Raw genomic sequence first — 22,988 nt, 5'->3', positions numbered from 1 at the left:
CCGGGAACATCCTGTTACTACATACATTGCTGTTGACACCATGAGAACACATATTCGGCACCTCACACGGGTTCCCTGTCATCACCTCGCAACACTCCCAATAATTAGGCCGCGTACTGCATTCGCCAAAGTCATTGAAGCCCATCGCGCATATCTTCCATCGCAGTTCACCCCTGCGTCAAGACCGAGCTCACCCTTATGGAGTCTTCATGAACCTCGGGTTCACCTCTATATTCCTGGCATTACAAAGAAAGCTGGTGTATCACTGCCCGCTCTCAAACAACTGACATTGAATCACCTGCATTCTTACCACAGTCACCGCATACATATTTACACAGATGGATCAGTTCACTCGACCAGTTCTGCGGGGTCGGTGGTGATACCGGCCAGATCCATCTTCATGAAAGTAAAGACGACCTATACAACATCTTCAACTGGTGCGGAACTCGCAGCCTTACGGACTGCGGTAGATTTCATCAGTCAAGAACCTCCACATGACTGGACGGTTTTCACCAACTCTAAAGCAGCCCTTCAAGCCCTGCAAGCTGCGCTACGCCGCCGGTCGCAGGAGCAACTTGTTGCTGAGATCCATCTACTGTACCACGGCACCGTTTCCAAAGGTCATGACATCATTTTTCAATGGCTGCCAGGACACTGTGGTATTGACGGTAACCCCCAGGCCGATGCGGCTGCGCGTTCTGCTCACAACGACGGACTTCCAGTGAGGATCCCAATATCGAGACCTGACACTGCGTGTGGCCTTCGCCCTTTGGCGCTGGAGCTCACACTTTCAGCGTGGAACACGGGAGAGTTTTGCAACCTCCGCCTCAAGGCACTGGACCTTGAACTGCGGTCTTCGTCTTCCACGTAACTTAGAACGTCGCGACGCAACATTGTTATGCCGTTTATGGATCGGTGTTGCATTTACCAATTACTATGCTTTCCGGATAGGGATGGCCGACAGCCCTGCCTGTGAGAGCAGTGGTTGTGAGGAGACCATCGCTCATCTTCTCTGGGAGTGCCCTGCGTTTGCGAGTGCAAGAAATACACTGTGTTGTGCCCTGGACCGACTCGATCCTCGCCCATTAACAGAGCAAAAGATCCTCGGTCCGTGACCACAGCAGTCGACTGCCCTCAAGGCATACAAGGCACTCTTTGCCTACTTGAGAGCGACTGGATTGAGTGACAAATTGTGACAGCGTTGTGCGTGTGTGTGTTATGCCTTTTTCCCTTCTCTCTTCCTCCTTTTAGTCCCCTAATCCCTCTTCCCCAGTGCAGGGTAGCCAACCGGAACCCCTTTCTGGTTAACATCCCTGCCTTTCCCTCCTCCTCTTTATCTATCTATCTACATAATAGACACTGCAACAATAGCACAAAAATACACACTGCACAAGAAAAGCACGTACAGACAAAAGTTGGGACAAATAAGTCATTCACCTACCACAGCAGTCACTGCCTGAGGTTCAGCTCAGTAAAAAAAAAATAACATTGCACTTAATTGCCAAAATACTTTAAAATTTTAGTTAAAAACAAAGAACTGTCATTTAAACTCTGGGCTAGAAAGCATGCACGACGCAAACAAAAGAAGGCTCATTGCACTACAACAGGCAGAAGTTCGCCAAAGAAATCACATGAGGGAACTGCAATAAAATACCTGCAGTGCAATTTAAAGTAATTAGATGTGCGGTGTACAAGTTATGGAAAATTACTTTTCAAGAAAGATTTGGACTTTTCTGTTTTTTGCCTTCTGTTCTTTTATAATATGATGTTGATCATTCCTATGTTTGCATAAGTTGTTAAGCATTATGTTTGCTGCACAGTTTGCAACAAGTGTGACAAGGAGCTCGTAGGCATGCCCATTTTCACGTGCATCTATGTCCTCAAGGCCTCGGTAGAGAGTTGAGCGTCAGTTGCCGAACGACATTAATTTGGTTGGGCCCATGGAGAAATTGTGCGCAGGCACTTTGTGTCACAAGCTTTGTAACTACAACCTCCGTGTACATGACTATTGTAATCACAAGGGCAGAGGGAAACTTGAGTCCACCGCGGTCCAGTTGCGCGATTAAGGAATGGGTGTCTTCTTCCATTTCCGTCTCACTTCCGCTAACAACCAAGTGTCCTCGGCGACTTTCCCACTTTAAAACTTTCATTGTAGCATGCGCACAATACCCGCCAACATAACCAATAACTGGCATTCGTGCTCTCAGTGCATCAAGGTCAGCGTCTACAACTTGAACGCTCAAGGAGGTTTCTGCATCTCTGACACTGTTTGTCTCTTCGATGTTTCTGAAGTCATCAGTGCTAATCTTTGGCAGGGCATTTTGAAGGCGAATACAGCCCTCTGTCCCGCAAAGCTGTCGAACAGATATGTGGTACTGCCCACAAGCCATTTGCCGGTACTGTCCAAAACGACTCTCGAGAGGATCCGTTCGAACTTTCCCTAGTAGCATGTACTTAAAATGAAGTTCACTTATGCAGTACTTTTTCAATGCCAGTAAGGATTGAGCAGATGGCCTTAGGGCACTCAATGTGTCCTAGGTAAGGACCCCAGTGTCATGCCCATAAAATTCCCAGACATCAAGCCAGGCAATGAAACAATTCATAAAAGCTACTTTTGGGCAATCTGGACTGTAAGATATGGGTACTTCGTAAACAGTACGATGATGGAAGCTTTTATTTGGCGCTTTTACGTTGACAATACTCCACCAGCGAAGAATCATTTTGATGAAATCTGCTGTTGCTGCCGTATGTTGAAAATCAGCTTCACCACTGCGAGCTGCCAGGGCTGCGGCTACGTGCGGATTAAAAACCTCCAGTACCAGCTTCACATTTTGCCGTTCCAAGTTGCTCGGATTAAGTGCCTTGGACGTCAAGCAATACCCAGACGTTATCAGCACAGATGACTCCTCTATATGTAAATCTCTCAAATTCTTAAATGAGGCAGTCATCTTGCATTCAGGGCGTACATCATTGTTTGAAAGCTCACAGCGTGGGTAAAAAAAGCAGGTCCCCGCATTTTTCTGATTCATGCCAATTGTTTCTGATACATTTCAAAAGATGTACAGCATCTACCACATAAAATAATGGCCGATCTGGATATGACGGATGTGGATAAACCTGACGATGCATTGGCTTTGGCAGAAACATCTTCATTACCTTTCTGTTTAGAGAGTTATTGTCACAAACAACGGCTATGACCCTGTACCCAATCTCTTCTAAGCGTATGATCACCTTCATCAGTATGGCATGAAGTTGGACGCCCTGTATGGTTTTTACCGGAAGAATGTGTGCTACCTCCTTGAATGAGCTCAGCAGACTTTGTATCATGAACACGTGTACAGATGTGGCTGCTTCGCTGGAATTCAGTGCAGCACCACATATGCTGCCCCCCTTATAATCAAAACAAGGCTCGATATGAATTTCGTCAAGCATCAACATCACTGTCTTTTCATGTGGCTGCAGATGTGTAAATCTCTGGGAAACATACTAAAGAAAAGTTGCATCACAAGAATCAATTTCTGGGCACATTTTTACAGATGAGCACACTTTCCTAATAGTGCTCGGATGGGGCAATGCTAGTGTACTAGTTTTTCTCAAATACTTGTAGGCATGCGGTGATATTTTGTGGGTAATGCACGCAAACACCATTACCTGTGTGCTTTACTGAATACACTCTGCAGAGAGCAGTGTTACCTGTTCTTTTAAAAATTTCACAGCCCCTTTCTTGTTTTCATTATTGTTTGCTTCCAATCTGCCTAGAAGAGAATTTACTGCAAGCGACAGGTGGCGAGAACTACAACGCTCACCAGACTCGTCAGACAGCATGCACAGGTTGTTCAAAATTTCCAACAAGGAGATTACTTTGCAAACCGAGTCTGTTACAACTGCGCTACCAAGATTCTTGATCGCGTATCCTTGGTAGCAGGCTGAGACTTGGAGGTTTTCGAACACTGTCAATGAAGCCTTCAACCAAGGTTCACGATCATTGGTGATGTTCAAAAACATCGTACACTTTTCTTTATGAATCACAGTCTACTGCACTGACACTGAGGCCACTTGCAGGCGCGCCTTTAGTTCGAGTGACGAAAATTGTTATCTCTCCTGCTCCGCTTCATATGACGCCAGTGATCCTTTGACCGCACGGGCGAGTTGGGAAGCTTCTAGTCGGCCCCTCTTAGCATCAGGTGCTTCTCTCTTGCTGTTATCTGGTGCTGAAAGGTACGAAGGGGAGTTGGGAAATACGGTAGGCACCGATCCACGGCGCAACCGCGGTACTGGCAATCGAACTAAATCCCGCCGCGGTGGCTCAGTGGTTAGGGCGCTCGACTACTGATCCGGAGTTCCCGGGTTCGAACCCGACCGCGGCGGCTGCGTTTGTTATGGAGGAAAAACGCTAAGGCGCCCGTGTGCTGTGCGATGTCAGTGCACGTTAAAGATCCCCAGGTGGTCGAAATTATTCCGGAGCCTTCCACTACGGCACCTCCCTCTTCCTTTCTCCTTTCACTCCCTCCTTTACCCTTCCCTTACGGCGCGGTTCAGGTGTCCAACGATATATGAGACAGATACTGCGCCATTTCCTTTCGCCAAAAAACCAATTATTATTATTATTATCGAACTAAGAACACTTCCTGTTCTTGGATCCGTGTACGATGTCGTCGTCTCGATGCATGAAGCGTCGAAATGATCGTCGCAAACCTGCACAAAAGTACAAACGTTTCGTAAACATCTCAGAATCCACTTATTAAAATAGCGTAATGCTAGCCCCTTCGTCTATAAGCGCGTTTGCAGCAAAGAAATGTGGCCACAATCAATCTATTTGGCCTTCGGAAGTACCACAATAAACGTGCTGAGTAAGTAAAAGCAACCAGGAGCACATAGCAGTACCATAATTATTACCTTAGTGTACGAAGTGGGCACGAAGTCCTTCCTTGGAATGGCGCGTAACCACTTCTTGAAAGTGTCGTCGTCTTTTGGGAAAGAAAACACTTGTATCTTCCGGCCCGTATCATAATTGACGGCGCACCCCGGCACACAATACTTGTTCGGCATTTCAGTATCCACTGCACATCGCACACGGAAACAAAATTGTCGCAAAACAACGACGAGAGACGACAAACGCGACCACGCCGCTGCAACCAACCGGCCCGCGCGGCGCAGGGAGCGTGAAAGAAAGAACAGCAGGGACTAAAATCATGTCGCTGGCGATGCGGCTTCTGCAAGTGTCAGCCTGCCGGATGTGACGTCAAAACTTTGGGCGCAGGCCTGAAAGCTCTTCAGGGGGTAATGCTACACAGCCATACAATTATTACGCATTAATAAAAGTTGTTCAATGAATCAATCCATGCACACCGACGCCAGCGCATACCGGAACCGAGAAGCTGCCGTATAGCCGTCGTCCCCACCGTCTCCGGAGAAGAGGTTGCCAACACCACAGTTCTAAGCGGCACCATTGCCGACGCCGAGGAAGTCGCAATAGCCCAAGCAGTTAAAGTTGCCCATCAGACTGGAAATGAGACTCTTGAAGATTTTGATTCCAAACAGACATGCAAAGCCTGCCTCGACGGGAGCCATTCCAGGGCCGCAGCTCAAATCATGTGCAGCACACCCCGTCCGCACTCCCGCCGCAACATTTTATGGATTCCGATACACGAAACCACCATAGCTAACGAGGCCGCCGACTCCGTCGAGAATGGTTTGTGGAGCTCAAACATGGCTTTGTGTGAATCAGAGAGTATTCGGATTTTGCACGGCATGTCAGTTTGTAGCAGCGGAATACCGGTCAGAACGTTTTGTAGCGGGAGCTGCAGTAGGCTACTAGTCGAGCATTTCGCGGTGCATGCGAGAGGCCAGTTCTGCGCGTGCGCCGTTACCATGACAACCAGAGAGGAGCAGTGGGTGCGCCACACGCTTCATCGCCGCCGTGGCCGCGTCAGCGCGACCGCTCCACCGTCGAAAGTTAATGTGACTACGCGAATAGCAGTTGTGCGCATGCGCCGATATTCTGGTAACCAGACAGACCCCACAGCTGCGCTGTGTTCGTCACCACCGCCTCGCCGTACGCCGCTCTGTCACCCGAACCACGCGTCGTCGCATGGCGCAGCATTGCGTATAAAAGGCGGAGATGTAATCAGCGGCTGTATCGCAACGCTTGATATGGATGCACAGAAGGAGAGCCCAGTCGCTGCTAAACGGCGGTATGGACAAGATAAAAATAACCCCTCCGATCCTGAGGTTGTCTCCTGGCAGTTGGCGACTCAACAGAGAATGAGCGGCAGAAGGCGAAGAGAGCAGCACAGACGCCCGAACAGAGAGAGGAACGCCTTGCCAAACGGAGACGCCAGACTGCTGAGCGTAATGAGCGTAATAGACGCCACATAGCCGCCAAGATGGAGCCTATGGAAGGCGTCGGTGAACGGGAACCAACCGAAGAGAATGTCAAGGCCTGTAGTGTGATGATCCCACTGCAGGACTAACTGACTACTGAATTACTGATCATAATCAAATTTTTGTACGTCTCGGTTCAAAAAACAAAAAAATCCGTGAATAATTATAACAAAGCATCATTTAACTACGAACAAATTGTCGAATTTATTCGCCGGATTGGTTGGGATTCTGAGTTGGAGGAAGAATGCCCAATAAGGTTTCGAACAATTCTCAAATAAAATTGCCACATGCATTGAAGAATGCACCACATATACTCCTGCTGTGCGGTGGTTACGAACACTGAGAAATCCTTGGATTACTAACTCGTTGACCTGTTCTATTAATAAAAAATAAAAATTTGCGCAAAAGTTGAAAACCCAACCTTTTAACAATGCTTTTAGATCTCAGTTTAAAAAATATTCCAATATACTTTCGGCGGTACTGAAACTTGCACAGCGTAATTATTATCATGATCGCATTCTAAAAAAAAAACTGAAATGACACTAGACGCAATTCGCAACTTGTTAAGCAATTTCTTAACAATGATAATCGTGAAACATGTCTCGCAAAAATAAGATGTGAAAATGCAACATATCATAACCCTAGTGGCATTGCCAGTGGTTTTAGACAGCCCTAACTTTTCCAAGGCTTTGCAGGACCTAACCACTTTACCTTCCTTACCACGTTGCTCTCGCTCTGTTTACTTACGTCCTACGTCAGCATAAGTAGTCCACCAGGTCATTAAATCGCTCTAAACAGCTGGCGCAGGATGTGATTCGATTCATCCCCAGTTCTGGCCATTGTAACTAACAAAATGTTCAAGGCCGGCGTCTTTCCAGATTGTCTTAAAACTGGTAAAATTATCCCGAATTTTAAGGCAGGCAATCGTAACAACACCAATATTTACCGTCCCATCTGCATTCTCTCTTTTTTCAGTAAAGTGAATGAGAAGCTTTCTTGCACGCGGATAATCAACTACCTTAGTACATTTAAACTTATATCTCCTCAACTGTTTGGCTTTAGACCGGGTTATTCAGCCGAACTGGCGCTGATAAATTTCATTGAAAATATCAAACAAGCCATTGATAATGGTTCAATTGCTGGAGCCATCTTCATCGATCTAACAAAAACTTTTGACTCAATTAACCACCGCATACTTGTTCATAAACTACATACAATCTTTTAGTATTTCCGGCCCACCTTTTCAGTTCATACGCAGTTATTTAAGTGACCGATCCCAAGTTATTGCTATAAATGGTCGACACTTTTTTTTACCACTTAGGCTGTAAACCGAAGTGTCCCGCAGAGATCAATACTAGGCCCGTTGCTGTTCTTAATGTTCATTAATGATCTACCTGTCGCAGTAAATTACACAAAATGCGTGTTGTATGCTTTCGAACCCGACCGCGGCGGCTGCGTTTTTATGGAGGAAAAACGCTAAGGCGCCCGTGTGCTATGCGATGTCAGTGCACGTTAAAGATCCCCAGGTGGTCGAAATTATTCCGGAGCCCTCCACTACGGCACCTAATTCTTCCTTTCTTCTTTCACTCCCTCTCTTATCCCTCCCCTTACGGCGCGGTTCAGGTGTCCAACGATATATGAGACAGATACTGCGCCATTTCCTTTCCCCAAAAAACCAATTATTATTATTATTATGCGGACGATACAACCATTTACACTTCAGACAAATCCACCACCACACTTCAGCATAAACTTAACATAGACCTAAATTATATCAGTCAGTGGGGCAAAAACAGCATGCTGCAAATGAACCCGAAAAAAAAAACAACTTTCATGCTATTTCACTTTCCTCTCAGAATCAAATATTTCACCATCAGTAACTCACGATAAGCATGCACTGCCTACTTCCGAAACTTTCAGGTTCGTTGGGGTCACGTTAGACAAGCACTTGAAGTTTCATCTCCATGTTCAATCACTCGCGCATAAGGTTTCCTTCCGCATTCATATCATAATAAAAACACATGCATATTTTCAACCGCATATCATACGTTCATTATATAATGCATATGTCCACGCTCATCTTAGTTACTGTTTATCCTGCTGGGAAAATACAAACTTCACTCACATCGACAGACTTCAGCGCCTTCAGAATCAGGCCATCAGGCTCATGTCATTCAGATCATTCCAAACACACTTTACCACTTTATCACAGCTTGCGCATACTTCCAATTCAACAATTATTCACTGTGAAATTATCCATAATTATGTAGAAGCTAATTAATCATCACGCTCATATTGGTGGCTTTCCTGATCAGCTAATAAATACTATCCTACTAGGCTTCAACAGCGTAATAATCTTCTTTTGCCGAAAGGTGAGGACTAATTATGGAAAATTTAGTACAATATTTGCGGCATATCCTGTTGAAATACTTTACCATGTGAAATTAAAGCGTCGTTTACTGTTGACTCATTCCATCATCCCGTTTTTGTTCCGTTTTTGACACATAAGATTGTTTCCGTCGCTTTTTTGTGCGCTGTTTATTTATGCTAATTAATGCACTGCCTTCCATTGTTAGCAATTTCACCCCATTGCTTTGCTCTAGGAGGTCCCCCCGGCAGTCGCGTACTATGGGACCTCCTTCTGTACTGATTTTATTGCATTAATTATTACTGTGTGCGTTTTCAATAAACTAGAAACTTGAACTTGAAACTTCTGCTGAACCTGGGTACAGAGCTAGAGCAGTGGTGCATCGGACAACTAGACGTGGCTTGGCGTCTGTAACGTTGAATGCGTTTCGCGCACTGGATAGGCAGCGCGCAAACCTTGCTAGCCTGGCAGGTGGCACTTCATGGTTGATCGCGAGGGGTTGGTCATGAACGCTGCGGCCTATTGCTGCAGTGCCGCGTGTCTACGCCCACATCTCTATCTCACCACTGCCGCATACTTACCCCAAAGCGCGATTGAACCGTCCACTGACCCAGAGAGCCAGTTATGCACGCTTCCTTTCCTCAAAATCATCGGAGTCTAGAACGTTGTCAACGACAACTCCAATGAACACAACGCACGCCACAGCTTTCGCTTTGTATATCCTGGATTTGCTGACCAAAACAATAGCCTAACTTTTTGTAGCGAGAGCTACACTTGCCTACCAGTCCCTGCCCCGCCGCGGTGGCTCAGTGGTTAGGGCGCTCGACTACTGATCCGGAGTTCCCGGGTTCGAACCCGACCGCGGCGGCTGCGTTTTTATGGAGGAAAAACGCTAAGGCGCCCGTGTGCTGTGCGATGTCAGTGCACGTTAAAGATCCCCAGGTGGTCGAAATTATTCCGGAGCCCTCCACTACGGCACCTATTCTTCCTTTCTTCTTTCACTCCCTCCTTTATCCCTTCCCTTACGGCGCGGTTCAGGTGTCCAACGATATATGAGACAGATACTGCGCCATTTCTTTTCCCCCCCAAACCAATTATTATTATTATATTACCAGTCCAGCATTTTGCTGTGGTCTGGACAGGCCACTTGTTCGCATGCGCCGTTACCATGGAAACCGGAGAGGAGCAACGTGAGGCGTGTGCTTCGCCGTCGCCACGGCCGCGCGCCCGCTCCACCGTCGGAGCCGCGCGTGACGTCACGCGGATTAGCAGTTGTGCGCATGCGCCGGTACCATGGCAACCAGAGAGACCCCACAGCTGAGCCGCGTTCTTCGTTGCCGCCTCGCCGACGCCTCTCTGTCACCCGAACCGCGCGTCGCATGCGCAGCTTTGCGTGTCAAAGGCGGAGATGTAATGGGCGTCTTTATCACAACGTTTGACATGCACGCAGAGAAGGGGAGTCCAGCCGCTGCTAAACGACGGTATAGACAAGAGAACAATAACTCTTCCGATCCTGAGGTTATCGCCTGGCAGTTGGCTACTCAACAAACAGAAAATGAGCATCAGAAGGCGAAGAGAGCAGAGGAGACGCCCGAGCAGAGAGAGTAACGCCTTGCCAAACGGAGATGCCAGACTGCCGAGCGTAATAGACGGCACATAGCCGCCGAGGTGCAGCCTATGGAAGGCGTCAGTCAACGGGAAACAACAGAAGAGGATGAGAAGGCCCATCGCGTGACTGATCGCACCACTCGAGTTTCCGAAAAAGAAGCTCAGCCAGGGAAACGTACCTCTCGCTACATATATCCTGCCGTAGCCGAGCTAAGCCACTGCCAATCTTAGAGCGAAAGTTTTACTGGCCGCAGCTTGAGCAGTTCCGCGTGATTCCTGGAAAGCCGTGCTGCGCATGCGCGAGGAGCAGTGACGACACACGGCGCATTTCTCTCTCTCGCGCCATAGTCACAACTGCGCATGCGCCACTAGTAGCTCCGAGTCAAAGGTGTTCAGCCGCTGCGCAGCGCCGCGCCTTTCCTCAAAATGCAACTTAATTTTCAGTTTTCTCTTTCTTCTTTCCCTCCCTCCTTTATCTCTTACATTTAGGACAGGATAAAGTTTATTGCTCTAGTTTTTATCAACTTGAGAGTTCAGAGGTCATCTTCATCTCACGATGTGTTCGCCCTCTTCAGCAGGTGGAGCCCTTATTCCAGGGCCCCATTGAATCTGGCAACTTCCACAGCATGTTGCACTTGCCTTCATTGGAAGGCTGGATTGTGGCTGGAAAGCGCTTCCTCCCACTGCTGCCGACACGGTTCTTTCTGGTTATTTAAACTATAATTTGCCTTGCATTCTCACGTTGTGTGATACACCATGTGTCTGCCTCCGCATTTGTGGCACGTGTCCCTGTACTGCATTGGATAAATCTTATTTGATATGAAAAGATTAGCTAGGGTTTCTGTTTGGAGCCTCCTCCATATGACCGCCTCTCCTCAGTCAGGCTAGAGCGCGGTTGCGGATATCTTTTCCTTACATATCTGTAGTAATTGGTGATTTCTGAGAAGGTGGGTATTACGTTTTCTGTGGCCCCCTCCGGGCTCAGTGGATGAGAGGCTCGGTTACTGCAAGCTCGAGCGGTCTCATCGGCCCGGAGGTTGCCCCATGCTTCCGCATGTCCGGGAACCCAGAAAATAACATGCCTCGCCTGATCCTTTTTTGGGGGAACTTGTGCTAGGACCTGTCATGCACATTTACCTATCCTTCCCTTCATGTAGTTCCAGCACGCCTCTTTCGAGTCCGTTAGGATGGTTAAAGATTTTCCAATCCAGTTTCCTTCGGCGATCGCTAGAGCAACTGCGAGTTCCTCGCCTTCATAAACCGTACCGTTTTGAATGGATGCGCTAGCAAATTCTGTGGCCTCCCAGTTTAGTGCTACCGTTGCCATTCTCATGTCTCCTCCTCTCTATTCGGACGCGTCCACATCTACTATATTTTCTTTGATCGCCAGTTTCTTTTCTATGTATTTTGCTCTCGCCTTTCTCCAAGCCGGGTGTAGATTTGGGTCCATGTTTTTGGGGAGCGAGCATACTTTGATAGTGGCTCTGATGATGTCGGGGATGTCTGCTTCCTTTTCGAGTACTTTTTCCCAGTTGTATCCCAACTTTGCTAGGATTCTTCTGCCGCTTCTTGTTTGCACCAGCCTTTCCTTTTGCGTCTCTAGCTGTGCCTCTTCCAGCTCTCCGAATGTGTTGTGAATGCCGAGCGCTAGTAACTTCTCGTTTGCTGTATGCATCGGCAGATGAAGAGCCGTTTTATACGCCTTCAGAATGATTGCGTTGATTTGCTCCCTTTCCCCTTGGGTTGATTGGAAGTATGGAAGGGAGTACGTCACCCTACCTATGATTAAACTTCTTACGAGTTTCAGAGTGTCACTTTCTTTTATGCCACGTCTTCTCTGCGATACTCTTGTTATCATTTTCGCCACTTGCGTCGCAGCCAGCTTAAGCCGGTTGATTGCCAATCCGCATCTCCTGTTTATTAGGATCCACATTCCGAGGATTCTGACCTGTTCCCTCTCCGGAAAGTGGCTTCCTTCGAGCAGGATTTCTACCTTCTCCGAGTTTTTCTTTCCTCTCTGGATTGTGGGGATCTCCGACTTTTCAGTGGAGCACGCCAGTCCTCTTTCTTTCACATACTCTTCCACTTCCACTTCTTCCACACACTTTCCATACTCTTCCACACACGTCGCCGCTTCTAATCTTTTTGACCTAGCGTTCCCTGGTTGGCCTGTACTTGATGTCGTCCGGATAGATTGCGAAGCCGATATCCTCGATCTTTAGAGTCTTCTTGCTAGTTCTATCATCACTACATTTAAGAGTACCGGTGATATGACCGAGCCTTGCAGCGTGCCCTTGTTTGGCGTGTTGATTTTTCTCCTCTGAGCTCCTCGATTCCCACTGTGGCTGTCCTGTTGCTTGGGAAGGCCCTGGCGTAATCGTGGATCTTCTCTCCGCAGTTGGCGTTGCTGAGTCCCTCCATGATGGCGGCGTGGCCTACATTATCAAAAGCGCCTTTGACATCTAGGGCCATGATAACGTTTTCGCCATTGTACGGGACTTGCGTTAGGACTTCTTTGATCGGAAGGAGGACGTCCTGCGTGGACAGCTTTACCCGGAAACTGAGCATGCTGTCCGGGTAGTCCCCCCTCCCCCTTCTCTTCTAGGTGTTGCTGTAGTCGATGGGTGACTATTAGCTCAGAAAGTTTTCCCAGGCACGACGTTAGCGATATCGGTCTGAGGTTTTCTATTTGGAGCTTCTTTCCGGGTTTGGGAATCATCACCACCGTTGCGTGTTTCCACTCCTCTGGTACCGTTACTTTCTCCCAGTGCTCGTTGATGAATTGGGTCAGTTGGTCGACCGCTTCATCGCTGAGGTTTCTTATCATAGAGTTTCTGATTCTGTCTGCTCAAGCCGCGGTGTTGCGCTTCGCCGCCTTGGCCGCTGCATAGACCTCTTCTCTTGTTGTGTGCCTGTTGAGGTGCGGGTTGTCTTCGCGTCGGTATCCCTTGTCGTAGGCGTCCGGTTTTTCGGCGCCGTATACCTCTTCCTCTATCGTTTTAAGGAGCTCGTTGTCGTTACCCTCGAAGGTGTGGACGATCCTCTGGATTGCCTTGTTGCCCTCCGACCTAGTTCTGGTCGGGTCGAGCAGGGCCTGGATTATTCTCCACGTTTTGGCGGTACTGAGTGTGGCGTTCAGTTGGTCGCTGAAGTCGTCCCAGCTTCGCCTCGCGAGGAGGTTGGCTTAACTCTCGGCTTCCTTCTGTGGTTCCAGATCCTCTTCCTTAGCTTCTTATTGTGTCTCAGTGTCTTCCAATTCCTTGTTAGCCCTCTCCTGGCCTCCCACAGGTGGAGTAGGTGCGAGTTGTCTTCCGATGCTTCTTCTCTTTTGACCTCATGGGTGTATCTGGCCTGGATCTCCCGTAGCTGCTCGCTCCACTCCTTGATCGAGCCGATGTCACCCTTCAGGTCTTTGCATGCTTGCCTAAATTCATGCCAGTCCACGATCTTTGTGATTGAAATTTTCCTTCTCATCTTCTGCGCCTCTATAGTGGTTATGAGTATATAGCGGTCGCTTCCTAGGCTTTCCAGGAGGTTGTCGCATTACGCCATTACGCGCCACGCTTGTTTTTGACGAAAGTTAGATCTGGACAGGTGTCCGGGGTCACGCTGTTGCCGCTCCTCGTGGCTGGCTCTCGTTCGTCAACAGTGTGCATCCCGTGCTTTCCGCTGCATCGTCGATCTGCTTTTCCTTCTTGCTGTCTTTCTTGTATCCCCATCTCTGGCCATAGGTGTTGAAGTCGCCTAGGATTACTTTGGCGTTGTTCTTTGCCAGTCTGCTCGCTCCGACAAAAACTTGGAGAAGTCTCCCTCTCTTTTTTTTCGGCGGGCTATAAACGTTAACGACAAAGATGCTCTTCCTTTTCTTTTTGTGAATTATTTCAGTTATTACGTGCTCAAACTTGATGTCTGGGATTTCATCATGTTCTATGGTGGTAATTCTCTTACTAATTAGGGTAGCTGTGCTTCCTTTCTCCGGGCAATCATAGCCCCTCAAGGTTGTGGTTGTGTTGGTCTCTTGTAGAGCTATTATGTCGGGCTGCTTCCCTTGTCTTTCTATGAATTTTTGCAAGAGCTCCTGCTTTCGCCTGTAACCCCTGCAGTTCCACTGCCAAAACCCTATTTCTTTCTGTCCCCCATGACTAATCGTTGTTTTGACCGTTCTCCTCACTTTCAATTCTGAACCTTCTTTCGTTGAAGAGTCGGTCCCTGGCTTCGCCCATTATTCTTTGGTTATTTTGGGTCCTGACATAGCTTTTGCAGTTTTGCTCTAGTATACCCACTCGCTCTTCAATGTTGCTACCCTGTTTACCTTTCAATCGTTTGCTTGCTCGATCATCTCGATCTTCTCGTGCATTTTTGGACCAGAAGCTCCTTCTTTAACGGCGCGGTTCGGGTGTCCACCGAGATATGTGAGACGGTTCCTGTGCTTTGCGCGCTCGCCCCACCATCTGGCATGACGTCACACCCCACGGCTCGCCGCCGCAGTCCTTTGGTATGACGTCACACTGCGTCCCTTGTCGGTACGCTCGCCTCCGCTTGCTTCGCCAGCTGCGTCACATGCCTGATAACAAGTTGGAGGACTGAAAAAGAGAGCTCGCGTGCGCCTCAGCCACAGTTGTACCGCCTTTAATGCGACAACATAGCTAGACATCATGGACTTGCAATCAAGAATAACCAAGGCTAACCATGCTATGTCTCAGCTTTCGCTACGTATATCCTGGCATAGCCGAGATAAGCCACTGCCAATTTTCTCTCTCTCTCTCTCGCTATCTAGTCACTACTGCGCATGCGCCACTAGTAGCACCAAGCCACAGGTGTTCCGCCGCTGTGCCGCGCCGCGCGTTTCCTCAAAATCCAACTTTCAATTTTCAGTTTTCCTTTTCCTCTTTCGCCATCGGCCACTCCAGGTGGTCGAAATTATTCCGGAGCCCTCCACTACGGCACCTCTTTCTTCCTTTCTTCTTTCATTCCCTTCTTTACCCCTTCCTTTACGGCGCGTTTCAGGTGTCAGCAGATATGTGAGACAGATACTCCGCCATTTCTTTTCCCCCAAAGTCATTTTTTCCCACTGTAACGAGAGCTTGGAGTATGCACAGATGCCATACATGTAATTTTACTGGCTTCAAAAAAAAGCTTTTCTTCTTAAGTGCGAACTTTGACTTGGAGACTAAAGGAAAATGTAGAATTTTAAAATTTCGCACGTACCATGCATTGAACCGATGAAAAAATTGGCAGAAGAATTTTCAAGATGCGCTGAGAATGTCAGTGCAGCATTTAGCGTTCTTTGGAATGGCGCACATCCTGTAGTGACACGTATACCGGCTTCATTGGCAGTCGGAGTTCCGTGTTATTCAAACATGCGCTAGCATTCTTTTCCAACTGGCACACTTGTCAGATTCATGTCTCTTTCACCTCGGTGAGGAAGGTTCGCAAAAAAGTGGTTTCAACGCTCGGTAATGCATAAGTACAGCGTGCCTACCCTTAACTCGCAGGATGGTTTGAAACTAACATCGACACAGAGTCCGCGCAGCCGCGTTCTGTGCTTTCAATGCTGCCGAAGCATAACTTACTTCGTCGATGATGACAAGAACTAGAGGTCTCAGAGACTCATTTTTACTGATGTGCTCTCACCGATGAGCCTCTGCGTGCACATTGGGGCACAGATGGGACCCAGCAGCTGGTCCCTTGATAGCTTTCTTTTAAGGCCAATAAAGCTGCCTAAATCGTACCTGCATAGAAATAGCGCTGCTGGTGGTCTTTTGAGACGATCTACAAATTTTACTTTAACACTTCGTTCATCAAATCAGTATTTAAAAAGTTGGCTAATTAGACCGAATTAACTTCGAAGAACGAAAAAAATACTACAGACTAGGCCTCGCGAGTCTGAACAATCCTAAGTTGGTTTCACTGAGGCTAGGACACTTCATCCTTTTTAAAAACTTTGTTACATTTACCTGGGACACCTGGTATATATACTATATAAAGGAAGAAAGAGATGCCGTAGTGGAGGGCTCCGGAATAACTTCGACCACTTGGGGATCTTTAACCGGCGTTTTATGCAGAACCCGCTCTCATGACCTGCGCATGTGATGCCTGCAGAAGCTTTCCCGCTTGACCGGCAGTCAAGGTCAAAGGTCAAAATCAACGGTCAAAAGTAAAGGTCAAAGGTCAAGGTCGACATAGTTGGTGTAACAGCAGCTGGTGTCGTTGCTGTAGCTGACGTCATGTATCGAACCTGACTACCACCAGTTATGCTCATGGTTTGACCATTACCTATATTCAAGGTGAAACTTGCGGCCACCGTGACCTCTAGCTACGTTCCAGGTCAAACTTGCGGCCCTGCTGACGGCTCGAAAGGCTGGCGTAGTGAAGCTATTCGCTTCAAAAAAATGAAGTTGGTTCGTTGGTCGGTTGGCGGCTGCGTTTTTATGGAGGAAAAACGCTAAGGCGCCCGTGTGCTGTGCGACGTCAGTGCACGTTAAAGATCCCCAGTTGGTCGAAATTATTCCGGAGCCCTCCACTACGGCACCTATTCTTCCTTCTTTCACTCCCTCCTTTATCCCTTCCCTTACGGCGCGGTTCAGGTGTCCAACGATATATGTGACAGACACTGCGCCATTTTCTTTCCCCAAAATCCAATTATTATTATTATTCTGACTACCCCACAAGTTCAAAATTCCACATGCAAGCACCAAATCACTTGGACTCCAGGGCACGAGGGGCTCGAGGGAAACGAGGCCGCGGACAGTCTAGCCCGAGGATATACTAACCGAGCGACTAACCTCCCCGACCTCACCCCTCTCCCCTCTACGTACGGCGAGCGCCTCCTCCTTCTCCGAACACAAAGACAAGTCTATCCCCCACCACACCGTAAGCTAACGGCGGCAGAGGCGAGGGAATGGCGACAACTGCAGACGAACACTTTTCCTAACCTACACAAGTACCACATCATCTTCCCCGACAGATATGACAGCATCTGCCTCTGGTGTGGCGGAATTCCAACAACATATCATGTAACATGGGGCTGCTCCGGTCCCAAGCCCCCCGAACTAGACCAACATCACTCCGAGGAACAGTGGGAGTCTGCCCTGCTGCTCAGCTCTGACTCGGCGACGCAGCGAAAGCTGATATCCCAAGCAAGAGCAACTGCGGTGGGCATTGGGGTCCTGAAATAAGGACTCCACCCAAAATCTGTATTTTCGCCTCTCTATCCTACCTTTTTGGAATAAATGTTTTCTACTACTACCACCATGCTCGCTGTGGAAGGAACGTAGCTGTGTGGGGCACGTCAGAGCTGAGCCCAATGTTACCCTCATCTTCTGTTGCAATTGTATCTCTTCTAGCGGTCCACGGGTCACACTAGGTGGGAGGCAGGCTTTCTCGTAGTCTGCGGCAAAGGCGTCAAAGGAATAACTCTGAGGTGGAGGCTCTCGGTGAGGTTGCCTTACAGAGGACATTCATCTTCGATGTACACTTGCGCATGACCCACGCCAAACTACAATGTGCTCAGAGATGAACCCTTAGCCTATAGACACTCGCTGAGCAGTGCTGGAACCGTAAATGTCAGAAGGCCGCACAGATGCAGGCAGTGCACACGTCGTGCTGGTTACTTCCTCGCCATCTTCCCAAACCAGACTGCCGTGCGACAATTGGTAGCATCCTCTATCTTGGGCCGCTGTCTATTGGTAAGTGGCAGGCTCTGGTTGCTGACGTTAACAACGGGATGTTGGCCGGCCATCGTCTCATAGTCCGCTGTATCTGCTCTGTTTTTCCTGACGCGGAAGTCGTGGACTGAAGCACGTTCCGTGCGCTGACCTCAGCTGCGTCGTGCCCGGCGCTCCTCCCCTCCTCGGACTCTTCATCATCCTCCACCTTATCTGGTGGGTTTGAAGTCAACGCACAGCATTCGGCACATAAGTCTTCGTCAGCCAAATCCACGGGTTCCTACCGAGGTATTGCCTGCTGAGCCGTCCTTTAGTAGTTAATGGTGCAATCTATCATATCTGGGTTTTAAAGCTTGCGCACTGTATGCAGTACAGCTCGCCTCCTCACATTTCAGTATGGTGGTGGTTAACGGACGCCTCGGCGTCCCACGAAGCGAACGTCGCTTTTGCCCACACGGAATGCCCAGTCGTCCTGAGCCGCCTTTGTAACGAACGAAGTATTCTAACCAAATTTTCTAAATAAGCCTAAAAAGGTACGGTTCACTGTTTTGCCAAAGGCCTCTACGTCCAACAAGTTCATACAAAATGATAATTCAGTGTCCCAAGAAAATTTGCGACGATTTCATCACCTTTTTGTAGCGATAGCTACATTACGGTAGCATTTCGAGCCTTCAGCGTGGCTGCGCTGCCACCCTGTGATGATGATGATGATGATGATGGTGGTGGTGGTGGTGGTGATGATGATGATGACCTCTGGCTGAATGGCACGTACCCACGGTGGGGGATTGGCCAGGGTACGTTGTTGATACAAACGCACACATGGGTAAGGAGTGGAGTAATTGGATAATTTTGTGAAGAAGACGCAAATTTGGATGAAAAAAGGTGAAAAAAGGAAACCAGAAAGCTGTGAATTCACATTTTAGCATAAGAATCGACCTGATGCAATTATATACCCGTGAATAAAATCGCACACAACTTTCAAGGCATATCCCTTGGCGCTTGTCCTAGAGGAGAGTAGGATCGGAATATATAGAGGGAGCCCCAGTCGAGCGAGGGGGATCTCCAAGTATGTTCTACGGAGAGAAGCGAGTCGCCGGCAAAAGAGGAAAAAGTGATCTATTCACTCTATTTCGAAACAAGACTCACAAAGGTTGGTCAGCGATAACCCTGATCGACATAAATAGAGACCTAGTCGCGGTATTCTGCAACGCAAGAGGGTCATAGACACCTCACATTTCCTCGAACTGCACATCCTCACACTCCAACTAAATGCCAGGTGTTGAAAACCCGCTACAGCAAGGAGAGGCTCATGGCTCAAGTAGTGGAGGTGCTGGAACCATTTGGAAGGTGCTGCAGTCAAGAAGACAGTATTAGGGACGAATGGGACAATAGGTCCCCCAAGGGCGGACTTAGCTAAAAAATCAGCCCTGTCATTAGAAACAATGCCACAGTGCCCTGCGACCCAGTGAAAACGAACTTCTGCAATATGTGGTGGAGTGCGATGTCAGTGCACGTCAAAGATCCCCAGGTGGTCGAAATTATTCCGGAGCCCTCAACTACGACACCTCTTTCTTCCTTTCTTCTTTCACTCCCTCCTTTATCCCTTCCCTTACGGCGTGGTTCAGGTGTCCAACGATATATGAGACAGATACTCCGCCATTTCTTTCCCCCCAAACCAATTATATAATATGTGGTGGAAGAAAAATCGAAGGGAACGGCTCATAGGGGAATCCCTCGATTTTTCGAGCGCTGTCAAGACGTAAAGGCTGTCTGAAAGTATAATAACCTGAGATATTGCAGGGAATCCTGATTAGGGCCACCCTGTGGCTGCGCCACTACGCTGTCACGTGTTTGGTCACGTGGTACGGAGCAGCTGCCGGCGGCGCGGCACCGTGGCTGATCATGTGGTTTGTCGCGTGGCTGGTCACGTGACCAAGTTCCACTCGGACAGTTGCAGCTATCACGTCACTCCAGGTTTAACCAGAGCTAAACTACCGCCAATTTTTCAGTACATTTTTATGCATGATAACCATATATTACCGTCCTTTTCTAGCACTTCTTCAATTAGTAATATCGAACTTTCTACGGAGGGGGTCTTGAATCTTAAGCTTGGGCACTAAGAAATGCGATGGCCCTGACGGCATACCTAACGCATTTTCAGTTGAGCTCGCTATTTGCACACTATATTCAATACATCCCTTACTTCTGGTACTGTTGCCTCGTCTTGGAAGTTGGTGATTTGCTCAATTTATTCCAATCTGATGACGAGCAGCTTCTGTGCAACAAGCCCATATCGCTAATATCCTCATCAGGAAAAGTGTTGGAACACATTCACAAACATATCACAGAATTTTTAGAAACAACCAACATTTTATCTAGTGCTCAGCATGACTTTAGACGAGGGTTTAGCACAATAACACAATTATCTGAATTTGTTCATGGCATTTCTTCTAACCTAGATTGTGGTAATCAAGTTTATGCAATATGTATTGATTTCTCTAAGGCGTTTGATAATTTAATTCATTCTAACCTCTTGTTCAAACTAAGCCTCGTATTAAAGAACCCGTGCTTGGTAAACTGGATATCTAATTTTCTTTCTGCCCGCTCTCAGTACGTGTCATTCAAATCAGGCGAATCCTAGGTGGCCCCGGTCTCGTCCGGTGTGCCCCAAGGTTCCGTCTTAGGACCCTTACTCTTTTTACTTTACATTAATGACCTGCCGAGCAATATCACTTATAATTTTCTCCCGTACGCCCAAGCCGACAGGCAAAGTAGCGGCATCGGCGATGACCTTTTTAATGAAGATCCGCTCAGGCCGTGTGAGTAGCTGAGGTAGCAAGGTGACGAGGCAGTGTAATGGCCTTAAGTCTAACACGACTGAACGTTTCGGCGCGCTGGAGTCTGCACGCCAGGAAAAACCAAGTTGTTGGACATGTCAGTAGGGTCGTCGACAACGGTGGGGTGTATCACCGGAGGAAGGAACATAACACTCTCCCGAGAGACTCCCCTTAGCGGACTGGTTCCCGTCGTCACCGACCGCGTGTCCAGAGATCCATGCAAGGCGGATGCGCAAGTTGCACGTTGGGAGGGCTCAGATCATCGAAATAATCTGCGGCATGATAGGGTGTGTCGAATATGGATTCTGGAGCTCATGCACGTCGTCTTGTAAATCAGAGTAATAATAATAATAATTGGTTTTTGGTGGAAAGGAAATGGCGCAGTATCTGTCTCATATATCGTTGGACACCTGAACCGCGCCGTAAGGGAAGGGATAAAGGAGGGAGTGAAAGAATAAAGGAAAAAGAGGTGCCGTAGTGGAGGGTTCCGGAATAATTTCGACCACCTGGGGATCTTTAACGTGCACTGACATCGCACAGCACACGGGTGCCTTAGCGTTTTTCCTCCATAAAAACGCAGCCGCCGCGGTTCGGTTCGAACCCGGGAACTCCGGATCAGTATTGTAAATCAGAGAGTATTCGGATTTTGCGAGGCATGTTAGTCTGTAGCAGTGGATTACCGGCCAGAGCCTTTTCCACCTGTAATAAATCGCCGTATATAGCGAAAAGCCCCCTCCATTTATGCACCCATCGCCTGCACGAATAGTAAGGCAGGCATTGCAGTTTATATTGTCCCGGCTGCTCCATGCCATCGATATGGCGCCGCCTTTCAGGGATGCTTCTAAGCATATGTCCTCCTCATCTTGTTCCCTATCGGCGGCCGTTTGTTGAGCTAGGTGAAGCCCTGCCACCGTTAGTGCTCTGTGAGGAAACGTACGTCAGCAGCGGCCGAGGTGTGGAAGGTGCGAGGCTGCTGCCGACTGGCCTTCATAATCTACCTGTGTGGAGGCATGGCGGTTCCAGCAATCCAAAGCTGTCCCTGTCTCGCGCAGGTTCTGTGTGTTACATAATAATAATAATAATAATAATAATAATAATAATAATAATAATAATAATAATAATAATAATAATAATAATAATAATAATAATAATAATAATAATAATAATAATAATAATAATAATAATAATAATAATAATAATAATATTAATAATAATAATAATAATAATAATAATAAATTTTGGGGAAAGGAAATGGCGCAGTATCTGTCTCATATATCGTTGGACACCTGAACACCGCCGTAAGGGAAGGGATAAAGGAGGGGGTGAAAGAAGCAAAGAAGAACGAGGTGCCGTAGTGGAGGGCTCTGGAATAATTTCGACCTCCTGGGATTCTTTAACATGCACTGACATTGCACAGCACACGGGCGCCCTAGCGTATTGCCTCCATAAAAACGCATCCGCCGCGTGCGTGTGACGTGTCTGGCTGCGGTTTCTTCTATGATGTTGTGTACCGGAGGAAGGACCACCGCTTTCTCCAAAGCCGAGATGCGCGTGTGTCGTTTTAGTCCCGGTATGATGGGAAACATCGTTCTGTGCAGACGAGCTAGGTTTCCGTAGATTTTCTGGTGCTGACTTCGTATGCGGTGCGCCGCGGAGAACTTTGCTGACGGCTACCACGCGAGACAGCGTGTGACAGGAGTCTTGCCTTGCGCCACCGTACTTGTTTCGCATGCGAGCGATGAGATGTAGGGTACCGCTCCAGGCGTTCTTGAGGCCTTTAGTTTAAGTACGAAGATTATTACATCTGCTGACGGGCACATTGGGAAGTGCGACTCCCCATTTATGAGATGTGGGCACCTGCCAGCCAGGAGAAGGCGAAAACGTTGGGATAGGTTATAAGGAATCCTGCCATTAAGGCTAAGGAATTCACTCCTGTCAGGCGCTGCTACGTCGAGTCCCAGGCATGTTAGTGAGGTTTCTAAGCCATGCACCGATGCTTGCAGCTGAGATTGCGTGTGATCGACAGACTGGAAATCATTGGGTTTGTCCCACACGGTTACGTCACCCGCGCAGATCGCGAATCTTCTACTGTGTCTTGTTCTAGGCGTCATGCTACGTTCACCC

The 22,988-nt window shown here is 48.0% G+C and overlaps 1 pseudogene; it reads right to left on the bottom strand.

The window, feature by feature from the left end:
• Positions 1-1,705: 1,705 nt before the first annotated feature.
• LOC144135228 (uncharacterized) lies at positions 1,706-5,049 on the bottom strand (annotated as a pseudogene).
• Between the last annotated feature and the right edge of the window lie 17,939 nt (positions 5,050-22,988).

Source organism: Amblyomma americanum, chromosome 5 (assembly GCF_052857255.1).
Source record: "Amblyomma americanum isolate KBUSLIRL-KWMA chromosome 5, ASM5285725v1, whole genome shotgun sequence".
Classification (NCBI taxonomy): Eukaryota; Metazoa; Arthropoda; class Arachnida; order Ixodida; family Ixodidae; genus Amblyomma; species Amblyomma americanum.
Note: the sequence above shows the minus strand (reverse complement) of the source record. Positions and strands in the feature narration are given on the sequence as shown.